Source organism: Heterodontus francisci, chromosome 5 (assembly GCF_036365525.1).
Source record: "Heterodontus francisci isolate sHetFra1 chromosome 5, sHetFra1.hap1, whole genome shotgun sequence".
NCBI classification, from domain to species: domain Eukaryota; kingdom Metazoa; phylum Chordata; class Chondrichthyes; order Heterodontiformes; family Heterodontidae; genus Heterodontus; species Heterodontus francisci.
Genome location: NC_090375.1, coordinates 67,848,927 through 67,861,091, shown reverse-complemented (window position 1 = coordinate 67,861,091; position 12,165 = coordinate 67,848,927). Strand labels below are relative to the sequence as shown.

Below are 12,165 nucleotides of genomic sequence, written 5' to 3'. Positions count from 1 at the left end.
TATGATAGCATAGTGGTTGCATTAATGGAGTAGGAATCCAGAGGCCAAGACTAATCATTCAGAGACATAAATATAAATCCCACCACTGCAGCTGAGAAATGTAATTTCAGTTAAGTGAAATCTGGATAAAAAGCCATCAGTAATGGTGACCACAAAACTACCAGATTGTCATTAAAAACCCACCTGGTTCACTAATATGCTTTAGGAAAGGAAATCTTACATTCTTACCCAGTCTGGCCTATATGTGACTCCAGACCCACAGGAATGACCTTTAACTGCCCTCTGAAATGGCTTAGCAAACCATTCCATTCTATTAAACAGCAACAAAAACAATAAGATTAAGACCAGACAGAAGCCTGGCACTGACCTAGGCATGGTAAAGGCACACCCAGCCCAGTCAACTCTCACTGTCAACTCTGGGGACTGGTGCCCATATTGGGACAGCTGTCCCACTAGCCAAGTAACAGCCCAACATAGTCATACTTACCGAATCATAGCTTTCAGCCAATATCCCAGACTCCTCCAACCACCATCCCTGAGTATGTCCAGTTCCACCAGCAGGGCAGACACACCAGAGGTAATGTCACAGTAGTATAAAGTTGGGAGGGAGTGGCCCTCAATATTGGCACTGGACCACACTGTATCAGGTCAAACATGGGCAAAGAAACTTCTTGCTGATTACCAACTACCGTCCTCCCTCATCTGATGATCAGTACTTCATGTTGAACACCACTTGGAAGAAGCACAGAATGTTTTCTGGTTGAGGGACTTCAATGTCTATCATCAAGTGTGACTCAGTAGCACCACTACTAGCCAACTCCTGAAGGACACATCTGCCAGACTGGGTCTGCAGCAGGTGGTGAGAGAGTCAACACAAGGGAAAAAACTACTTGATCTTGTTCTCACCAACCTACCTGTCGCTGATGCATCTGTCCATGATAATACTGATATGAATGACCACCACACAGGTCTTGTGGAGAAAGTCCCATCTTCACACTAATGACACCCTTAATATTCGATTTAGCACACTGGTTCAGGGTAGTGTCCTAGGCCCAACCACCTTCACCAACTTCATCAATGACCTACTCTCAAACCTAAGGTCAGAATTGGGGATGTTCACTAAAGATTGCATGGTGCACAGTTCCATTCGCAGCTCCTCAGATAATGAAGCAATCGTGCTCACATGCAGCAAGACCTTGACTACAATTGGGCTTGGGCTGATAAGTGGCAAGTAATATTCATGCCATGTATGTCCCAGGCAATAACTAACTCCAAAGAGAGAATCTAACTATATTCCCCTAATGTTCAATGGCATTACCATTGCTTAATCCCTCACCATTAACATTCTGGGGGTTACCATTGACCAAAAACTGAACTGAACCAGCAATGTCAATACTGTGGCTACATGTGCAGCTCAGATGTTAAGTATTCAGCAGCAAGTGACTCACCACCTCACTCCCCAAAGCCTGTTCACCATCCACAAGGCACAAGTCAGGAGTGTGATGGAATATTTTCCACTTGCCTGGATGGGTGCAGCTCCAACAACACTCAAGAAGCTTCACACCATCCAGGACAAAGTGATCCACTTGACTGACATTTCCCCCCGCCATTCACCAACATTCATTCTCTCCACAACTACTGCAATGTGTACCATCTACAAGATGCAACGCAGCAACTCGACAGCACCTCCCAAACCCGTGACCTCTGTCACCTAGAAGGACAGGTCAGCAGGCACATGGGAACACCACCATCTGCAAGCTCCCCTCCCAGTCACACATTATATCATTCCTTCACTGTCACTGGGTCAAAATCCTGGAGCTTCCTTCCTAACACAGTGGGTGTACCTACATTACAAGGACTGCAGCGGTTCAAGAAGGCAGCTCACCACCACCTTCTCAAGGGCAATTAGGGATGGGCAATAAATGCTGCCTAGCCAGCAACATCCACATCCCATGTATGGATAATAAAAAAAGATACATAATGGGTGATTCATGTTTCCAACATTGTTATCAGTGAACTCCATCGTAACAGGTACAGTAGGTCCCTCTGCTATTGATTACGTGCTGTAATAACCTTTCATAACTTGCAGTGATAGGGTTGGCAACACTCCTGGATTGCCCAAGAATCTCCTAGCAACTACCAGGAGAACTTTGCACTTTAAATCTCTCAACTCAGTCGTGTTCTCCATCTTGCCCCACGGCACAGTGGCGCAGTGGTTAGCACCGCAGCCTCACAGCTCCAGCGACCCGGGTTCAATTCTGGGTACTGCCTGTGTGGAGTTTGCAAGTTCTTCCTGTGTCTGCGTGGGTTTCCTCCGGGTGCTCCGGTTTCCTCCCACATGCCAAAGACTTGCAGGTTGATAGGTTAATTGGCCATTAAAAATTGCCCCTAGTATAGGTAGGTGGTAGGGGAATATAGGGACAGGTGGGGATATGGTAGGAATATGGGATTAGTGTAGGATTAGTATAAATGGGTGGTTGATGGTCGGCACAGACTCGGTGGGCCGAAGGGCCTGTTTCAGTGCTGTATCTCTAAAAAAAAACTCGGCCCCCACCCCCTCCCACCCAACTCGTTGGCATCAATCGCTATTCACCAGGAGAAGTATTCCCCCGGTGACAGCACATTCCCACCACTGCTGAGAGACGTAAGGGTAACCGGAAAGACAGGATCGACAGGTTGTTGAGAATCTGGGGGGGTGCGGTGGGGAACACACACACACACGGGATAGTTGCAGGGCTTCATTGACTGTGGGTAAAGGATTGGGACTCAGGGGAGGGGAGGTGATGCATGGGTGACCAGGGCCTGAGGGTAGGGGCAGGGTAGGAGGCAGGGGGAGTGGGGTACTGTGGCAGGGAGAGAGAAAGAGAAACAGGGGAATGGAGCTCAGGGATAAAGGGGAGCAGACTGGGAAGAGATGTTAGGTGATATGGAGGGAGACTGCGATATGGAGGTTGGAAAGAAAGGGACACTGGACAATGGGGCCAAGAGATGGGCTGGGTGGAGAGAGATGGAGAGCAAGAGCGAGACTGTGGAATGGGGATCAGCAAATGGGGAAGACTGAGAGTCTGAGGCATAGAGGTCAGGTGATTGGGGCTCAAGCAAGAAGAGAAAGGGTGACTGACAGATGGAGATCAGGGGACTGAAGCTCAGATGTGTAGAAAGAGGAAGACTGGGGAATGGGATGAGCACCAGGTCCAGCATTTTCTGCAGATCCAGGAGAAGCAGCAACAGCCAAGTGTTAGGGAGAGTGGTGCTGTGCGAGGAGCAGCCACTAAAGGAATGAGTGAAACCTGGGTACTTTACTCAGGGTAAATAGTCAAAGATTGTTTCTACTTTTGGGTGTATGGTAAATGGAGCATGAGGATTCTCACTGGAAAGAGCCAGAGGGAAGGCAAAAATAAGGCTTTTGAACTGAGGGTTATTATACAATGGAATATCTCACAAGTGGCAATTGAGGCAGAAATTAGAACATGATTTGAACATTACAGGTTTAACTCTGCCATTTACTGACTGCTCCACTCTTAGCGTCAGCACCAGCACCAACATAGGGGGCCGAATGGCCTCTTCAAGTGCTGTAATTTCTTTCTATCTAAGAAAACTCTCCTTCATTGAGTGCAAGCCCAGAGCGTTGTTTAGAAATGTTACTGTTGGTGCCCTACTGGCAGCCAAGTTCACAGAAATGCCACCCGAAAGCAGAACAAATATCACGGTATTAGTAAAAGGGCTTCGTGGCAAATGCTTGAAGGTTCCCTTAGTTAATATTTACCTGCAGAGTAAGTTGGTCACCGGGGTTGTGACAGTTTGGATCATTTTGAGCTTACTAATGCAGGTAGACCTATTGCTGCGCAATGACTTGGTGGGAAGTACAGTATTGTACCCAGAGGGTCCAGAGCAGTCCACAGAGACTGGAGAAACTAAGGGGAACAAACAAAACTCTGCACAGTGGGCTCAGGAAGTCCCAAAAGATCCCACAGTGGGTGATAGGGCCAGTAAAGATTAAAGAGGCTAAGGGAAAGTCAGTAGAATTTAAAAAGGCTAAGATACAGCCAGTAGAATTTAAAACGAGCTGAGAGAAAAGCAGCAAAGATTGAAGGAAAAGCATCAGAGATATGCTTAGCCGAAACCTTCTTTCTAAATTTAAATAGGGACAAGGAAAGTTCCCAAACAGGCTAGCCAAGAATGAGGGAGATGCTTCACCAATTGAAGGGGAGTACAATGGAAGGTGGACAACCACCTGCAAGCAATAGTGTCCCAGAGGACATGGGCAGATTAGGGAAAAACCCATCCCTGATGTAAAAGGAAAAGGGAAGGTAAAATACCCTGAAGTAAACAACATTTGTGGAAGCCACCAGAAAACTAAAAGTGAGGTCACTGTGGATGTGCTCAGTGAAAAATCAAAGGGTCAGCTTCTAAATCCAGAGCTAACTGAACCCAGCCAGATTCAGAACTCACTAAGTGCAGGAGGAGAACCCAAATGCCTCACAAGGGCGAAAAAAAAATCACCCACTATCACCCTAGAAATAAGAATTATCAATGTCCCAGAACCATTAAACCCACATGTTTTGGAAACAGCACTTAAGGAGTTAAAGCCCTTACGCACAGTGAATTTGCAAGCAACCCAGAACAATGCAGTAAGGAAAATTTGCATGTCACAAACTTGACACAGTAAAAGTGGGAATGGATAAAGGGGACTATCAAATGTTCTAAACAGAAGCTTTCCTGGGACAAAACTTCAACGCCCAAAAAAGGAAAAAATTAATTCCAATTGTGCCTCATCTAAAGAAAGGATGATGTAAAACTTAAACTTGGAACAGGAAATGGCTGTTACAGACAATACCAGCTATAGCAGTTGTGAGATTCAGGTGTGGATACCATGTGTGCAGTGGTGCGATGCCTATACCTTCCTTCTTACCTTTTTTTTCCAAACCAAGAAACAAAACACCATAAAAATGAAATGCAAGGAATTTCATTTTTTCCCTTTTGGGGGAGGTGTGACGCTCACAAAGTGCAGCGACTGAAACTTCAAGAACTCACCCTCAAGAGTTATAAAAATGGACCTTTCTTTGAAAAAAGTGGACAATGTGCTGTGAGAGAGAGCGAGCTTGTATCAGCTGGTTTCGACGTGAGGTCCAAGTACAGATTGTCTCTAACTGCGCAAAATGGCGTGAGAAAGCACGGGTGGCATACCCTGAAGTCTTCCTGCCACCATGCCATTTTACCAGTGGCGGGAAAAGTGGCAGATGGCCCACCCACCCAGAACTCAATAAGCCACTTAAGTGGCCAGTTAAGGACATCTTCCCACCTCCGAGGGAATTTTTCCCATGTCAGAAGACAGCCGGATAAACTGTGGTGGCCTCCCAGTAGGATCGGGGGGTGGGGGGGGGGGGGGGGTGCTGAGGGAGAGGTTTCTCCTTTTTGGGCACTCTGTGGCCCAAAGAGGGCATTGAACCCCCCCACCCCACCCCGCCCCCCAGACACAATGGCCACCCCTGTGTCAATGGCACCACCTATCCCCAGCATCCTCACTGGGGCCTGCCTGACTGGCCCCAGCACACCCTGACCCCACTTCTGACTGTGAGTGTGCATGGCCATCAATATGCCCTCATCCTCCAGGTGCAGCCCCAGCAATGGCTACTGCCCTCTGATTAGGCCAGCAGCTCTTAGGGACAGGCTGGCATCCTTAATAGGATGGCAACCACTTAATTGGCTGCCACTGGCAAAATGCTGCCCCAGGTCCCACCGCCCGCTGAAACAAGGTCACCCCCCTGCTGCCCTGCTTTTGGCCTTGTGGTGCGACGACTGCTGCGCCGCAGAATTTGAGCTTAAGTGTAACCAAATTAATAGAATCATAATAATCACAGACAATACAACAATATAACCCATCATTAAGTGTAATAGGATACTTATTAGTGAGAAAAATATAAACTTTTGTTATTCTGCACTCCCAACCAATGAGACACATCCTGATATGCATAATAAAGTTGAGAAAGACGAGTCCATTTACTCTAACTGCTATCCTACCGAAACACCTTTGCTCACATCATTATTCATTCTGTTACCGTCAGATGGTAAGGGGTGTGGGTGGTTCCCACCGTTCACCTCCCAAATGACCACAATCATGTTTTGTTAAAATGTTTCTCTAGCCCGAGTGTCTTTATGGTCAAATAAACAGACAAATTACAGGTTCCACATCGGTTTAAAAAAAAAACTTTTATTTTAAAACAAATTCCGAAATGATCGCAACCTCACTCACACATTCACCCATATATACACAAGAATAGATAAAGAGAAAAGGGTAACAGATGGTTTAAAGTCCTTGGCAAGATAAGATGATTGAGTCTTCTCTGGAGGAAAAGTCTTTTTTTTTAAATTGCAGGTCTGATTATTCGCAGTCTCGAACTTGTGGAGGTATTGTAGAGCTCTGGTGCTTGTAATACAGCTGGTGTTGTAGTTTGCACCTTCACAGATGGTTAGTCTTGAAGTCACTTTCTGATGTCTCTGCTGAGGTGGCTGTTCTTGGTCTTCAGGGCTCTTCTCTTGCCTGCTGGATCCTTCTCACAGGCTTTCCTTGATGTTGGCTTGATCTCCCCCTCTCTCTCCAGAGTGCTACCTTTTTAAGGTAAAAATCTCTCACATTGGAGTTTCGGTTAGGAGATGCATGGCCCTCTCCCCTGTTGTGGCCACTCAATGGGCCAAGATATAATAATCATGGCCATCGTTTGATGTTTAAATGAGAATCATTCTGTTATGATGTTGCTGCTTCACACCTTATTCGCCTTGGTTTGGCTATGAACCAGATTGTCTCCAGCATCCTCTGTTAGTCCATTCATGCCAGAGTCATTAATATGCAATAGTTCCTTTCAATTTCAAAGGGGCTCTCCCCAGAACTATTTCAGTCAGGGTTAACAAGATCCATCTTTGCAGACAGGTTTGTGGATTTCCAGTGTTTCCAGGATTTTGACTGTGTATAAACGTGTCCATATATTTGTGATTTTGTTTCGCAGATGAATTTTTAAATTCATAATTCTTCCATTTCATTGTTTATTTCATCACAGCTTCTTCCATGCATGACAATTCCCTTAGTTCCCAGCACCACCCAGATACCAGCACCAGAGAACGTAAGACTAGCAATAAGAAAGCCAATGCAGTGGGGAAACACAAAGTCTTAAGTGGTCTTCTGGGCAGGGATAGGCACTGACATGTTGCACCACGGGATATTTGACACAATTATTGACTCAGCCATGGACATGGGGTAATTAATCTGTATGTAAAGTATATAGCTAATCTACTGTCATCAAAATACAGTCCGATTTAAAACACATTTCTCCCTCTAAAGTAGCTAATCATACAAGCATCAATGGAGAGCAGCACATCTGAATTAGCTAGCTAGCAAGCAAAACAATATGTAATGCCAATGCAAATTATTTTTGTTGAGAGAATAAGCATGTCACGGGTGGTAGATGGACCTTATCAGATGACCTCTGTGAATTCACATTGTGTCAGGAGAGCAAATTCATCCAATTAAACATGAAACTCAAGGAGCGGATTGTTATTGTGGTTATTGAGGTAAGGCAGTAGAAAAACCAGCAACAGGAAGACGGACCATTTCTCACACTGCTGTTGTCACAAAACAATTTAGCCCGTGATGGTCAATGTTTGTGCAACTTCTCTATCTGCTTGTAATATGTGTATGAAGACAGAGCAACCAACAAAAGGCCAGTGATCTCTAAATCAGGAGAATTTTATAAGTTGGAGCTGAAAGTACTTCATGAGAGTCATGTGAAACAGAAAAGCACAGTGTGACAGGAAGGGACAGAGAGGTTGATGGTAGGTAGCCAAGACTCGTTTATTCATCTTGACAGGCTGTTAAACCAGGATCTGGATTCTAAAATACAGAAACATCTCTCATGGACAAAATGTCATTTACTCGCCAAAGTTAGTGACAAAATTAGATAAACAGAATTACAAATAAAGAGCACATTTCAGTTCCTCCAATAAAGTGATTCTCTTAAATTCACTTGTGGCTAAATCTCAGTCTATCACTGTCGATTCCGATTCAGCTCTGATAAGATAATTATTAACAAAAAGCCTTTCTGCAAGAAGTTCAGAAGTTGTTACTGCATGTATTATTCAGTTACAAAATGTTTAGTCACTGTCTGTAAGATTGTACTCCAGACTAACCAATTTACATCCAAGCCAAATCTATTACCTGTTAGCACTTTTAATATAACGTAATTATATGATAGACAATTTTCAAATGACTTTGGCCACTCAGGTTATCTGGCCTCAAACTGAGTAGTAAATGATGCACATTGCAATTACTGATCTTTGACATACTTAGCTGCTACATAACTGCTAGCTTATTTTAAAACACAAGGTTAAAGGCTTGAAGCAAAGTTGTCCAACCTTTTAGCGTAGGGGCCACATTACAATTTTTGTCTTACATAGGGGGCCAGTGAGACAATTTCAGAAAGAAAAAACATTAAATATCTATCTTACTATCAAAATAACAAATGTGTATTCTTGTTAAGAAGCTTTAAATGGAAAGACTAATTTATTGACTTACTTTCTCGTCACTTTCTGGACACTGATTTAGTGAGATACCTAGCATTTTTCATTTGCTTGCACAAATAGTCAATGTCTGCCTGCATGCGTCTTTTAGCAATGTGGGGTATTTGGAGAGATATTCATGTATCAGGAGTGATCTTGATCGCTTTCTCCCTCCTCTCTCTGTCTGTCTCTCTCTATCTCTCCCCTTCATTCTCTATATCCCCCCTTCTCGGTGTTGTTCCCGCCTCTCGATATTGTTCCCTCCCCTCTTTGTTCCCCCCCCACAGTGTCATCTCCCTCTCTGCCATCCCCCCTCTTTCTTCCAATCTCTTTCTCTCTGTCCCCACCTCTCTATTCTGCTGCCTCCATCCACTCTCTCTCCACTCTTTGCTACCCTCTTTCTCCCTCTCCCTTTCTGCACCTCTGTCCCTCTCTCTCTCTTTCCCCGTCTCTCTCTCTCTCTCTCTCTCCCCCACCCCCACCCACCCCCAGCCCCCATCCCTCTCCCTTCTCTTTCTGACCATTTCGGAGAGCGGGAACGGCAGTTTCTGAACTTCGGACAGATCTGGGGTTTTCCAGTGGGCTTTTAAGAAAAACTTGGAACCTGCCGGAAAACCCTGAATCTGTCCGAAGTTCAGAAACTGCTGTTCCTGCTCAACACCGGTCAGACACTTACAATTTCTTTTAAAGTCATGCTGCTCGGAAAGAAGCAGCCAATGGGAAAGGTCTTGGCCCTGAAATTACCAGTCAAGGAATTCAACATCTTTTACCATGGACACCGATGTCAGTGTATGGACACATTGCTGACCCCTGCTTCTGGTCCATTGTAGACTAATTGTTATATATTGATTGCTATAATTAATCAACCATTATCATTGATACAATGATAGAAGACAAACTAGATAGACTTTGGGCTTTTTTCATCTAGCAAGTCCTACGTTCCTATGACCATAAAGAAGGTGGGTGGAGGAAGAGAAGAAGGAGGCAAATGACATTTCTGAATGAGTCAGACCATGGTAGTGAAGCCTAGGCATATGCTTTCAGACACAAAATGATAGTGGAACATCGAGCCTAAATGCAGGAATTGCAAGATGCAGGATGCTTACCAAAATATGCTTTATCTAGCTGCTCTGCTAGGGAGGTCTGTCCATAGCCTATGAAATATAATCAGGGCTTCTTCACACTGTAGCAGTCCATTGACAGTCTTGTGAGAAAGGGAAGTGTTTTTGAGTATTGAATGATTGAGGGATTCCCTGAAAAGGCAGGTACGCCACTTCACATACTGGAAAAGTGGAGGCATGGAATGATGCGGACTTTCCCGAAAAGGTGAAGCAGAGCATAAGTTTTAACGAAAAGATGTCTTCTAAGGACATTTCCAATATCTCAGCCCAGGTACAGGAACATTCCCTGAATTCCCCATATTATACTAATCTTTATTGCCCAATTCCAGATCCTCATTCTCCCTTACTGATCTCCCCTCCTCCTTGAAATATTGCAACTGAATTCCTCTCCCCAAAGCACACCATGGAGGATGCAGGATGCCATTACAACCCTGAAACAAGTCTGGGGCATTACTGGACCTGCCTGGAAACTGAATCTCGATTTCAGCAATCCTATTCAGCTGAAAACCAACCCTTTTGGACATGTGCACCTTAGTGTGCCTCTCCTCAGCAGGATTAGGGGAAAGTGTGAAATTGTCCACTTTGGCAGGAAGAATAAAAAAAATATATGATCTAACTGGTAAGGGATTGCAGAACACTGAGATGCAGAGGGATCTGGGTGTCCTAGTACATGAATCGCAAAAGGTTAGTATGCAGGTACAGCACGTAATTAGGAAAGTTAATAGAATGTTATCACTTATCATGAGGGGAATTGAAAACAAAAGTAGGGAGGTTATGCTTCAACTATACAGGGCATTGGTGAGACCACATATGGAGTACTGTGTACAGTACTTGTCTCCTTATTTAAGGAAGGATGTCATTGCGTTGGAACCAGTACAGAGAAGGTTTACTAGACTAATACCTGGAATGGGTGGGCTGTCTTACGAGGAAATATTGGACAGGCTAGGCATGTATCCGCTGGAATTTAGAAGAGTAAGAGGCGACTTGATTGAGACATAAAAGATCCTGAGGGGTCTTGACCAGGTGGATGTGGAAAGGATGCTTCCCCTTGTGGGAGAATCTCAAACTAGGGGTCACTGTTTAAAAATAAGGGGTCACCCATTTAAGACAGAAATGAGGAGAAATTTTTTTCTCTGAGGTTCGTGAGTCTTTGGAATTCTCTTCCTCAAAAGGCGGTGGAAGCAGAGTCTTTGAATATTTTTAAAGGCGGAGATAGATAGATTCTTGATAAGCAAGGGGGTGGAAGGTTATTGGGGGTAGGTGGAAATGTGGAGTAATCAGTTCAACCATGAACTTACTGAATGGCGGAGCAGGCTCAAGGGGTCGAGTGGCCTACTCCTGCTCCTAATTCATATGTTTGTATTGTGAAAAATTCAAATCTTAACATCGGTGAGTAGAGGAGTGTAATCTTCCTTTCCTCCCCAAGCTTGGAGTTTCACTTCAGCATAGGAGGTGGGTAGACCAGCAGATATAATCTCTTGGGGAGCAGTGGGGGGGGGGGGTATAGCTTTGGCAAATAAACGATACTGAGTAGCTGTGGGGGACAGCGGGTCAGTAGGAAGTGGGGTGGGAAATAAAGTTCAAAAGTGGCCACGGCAGGTAAGTTTCTCACTGGTAAAAACCGAGACAGGGGGTTGGTCACAGCTTTTTTTTGGGGGGGGGGTGGGGGGAGGGGGGAGGAGGATCAACTAATTATTATTATTGTATGGAGTGGGATTGGAGGTTAGTTAGTGGTCAGATGGTGGGTGAGTCATGCTGGAGGAAGCATAAAATTTCTTCTGTGGTTGTGTTGGTTTCAAATTTCAAGCACAGGTGCAGACTAAATTTTTGTCACTTGAATTCAGATTAACGTTCATTTCACTGCACGAGTTTTGCCTTTTATCCTCACATTGATGTCTTGTCAGAAAGGCTAACCAATTCCTGTGCTGCCACTCAGCACTTTTGTAGTTGATCTGCATGCAATGGGTTATGCAACTAACATTATGTACATGAGCTTTAACATTGTAAAAAGGTCTATCACAACAATGCTTACAGGCATACCAGATTTTTCATGTGACCAAGTTTTTGTTCATTCTCAGGATGTGGGCTTGCTGGCAAAGCATGATTTATTGTACATCCCTAGTTGCCCTGAAAAAGTGGTGCAATGGTTTCATACTACTGAGTGGCATGGTGAGCCATTTTAGAGGGCAGCTGAATCAACCACATTGGGTAGGACTGGAGTCACATCTAAGCTAAACAGGGTGAGGGTGGCAGGTTTCCTTCCCCAGAGGATCAGTTGTTTTTTTTGATGACAATTCCATAGTTATGACTCATCCAAAACTTGATATAAAACAGGAAACATACACTTTAGGAAGTTAAAAACATATTTTGATTCATGGAGATGCAAGTTCCACTTAAAGATTAAACAGTAATACTGAACCCAAGGAAATATCTGGAGTACAAACCCAAAAATGCAACACATATACAAACATCTTTTTAAATATATGTATGAAAG

General features: G+C 44.4%; 1 protein-coding gene across 4 annotated transcripts in view; it reads right to left on the bottom strand.

Annotated features, from left to right (window-relative positions):
* The window catches only part of cdh17 (cadherin 17, LI cadherin (liver-intestine)), a 119,433-nt gene that overhangs the window by 19,598 nt on the left and 87,670 nt on the right, over positions 1 to 12,165 (bottom strand). The window lies entirely within an intron of this gene.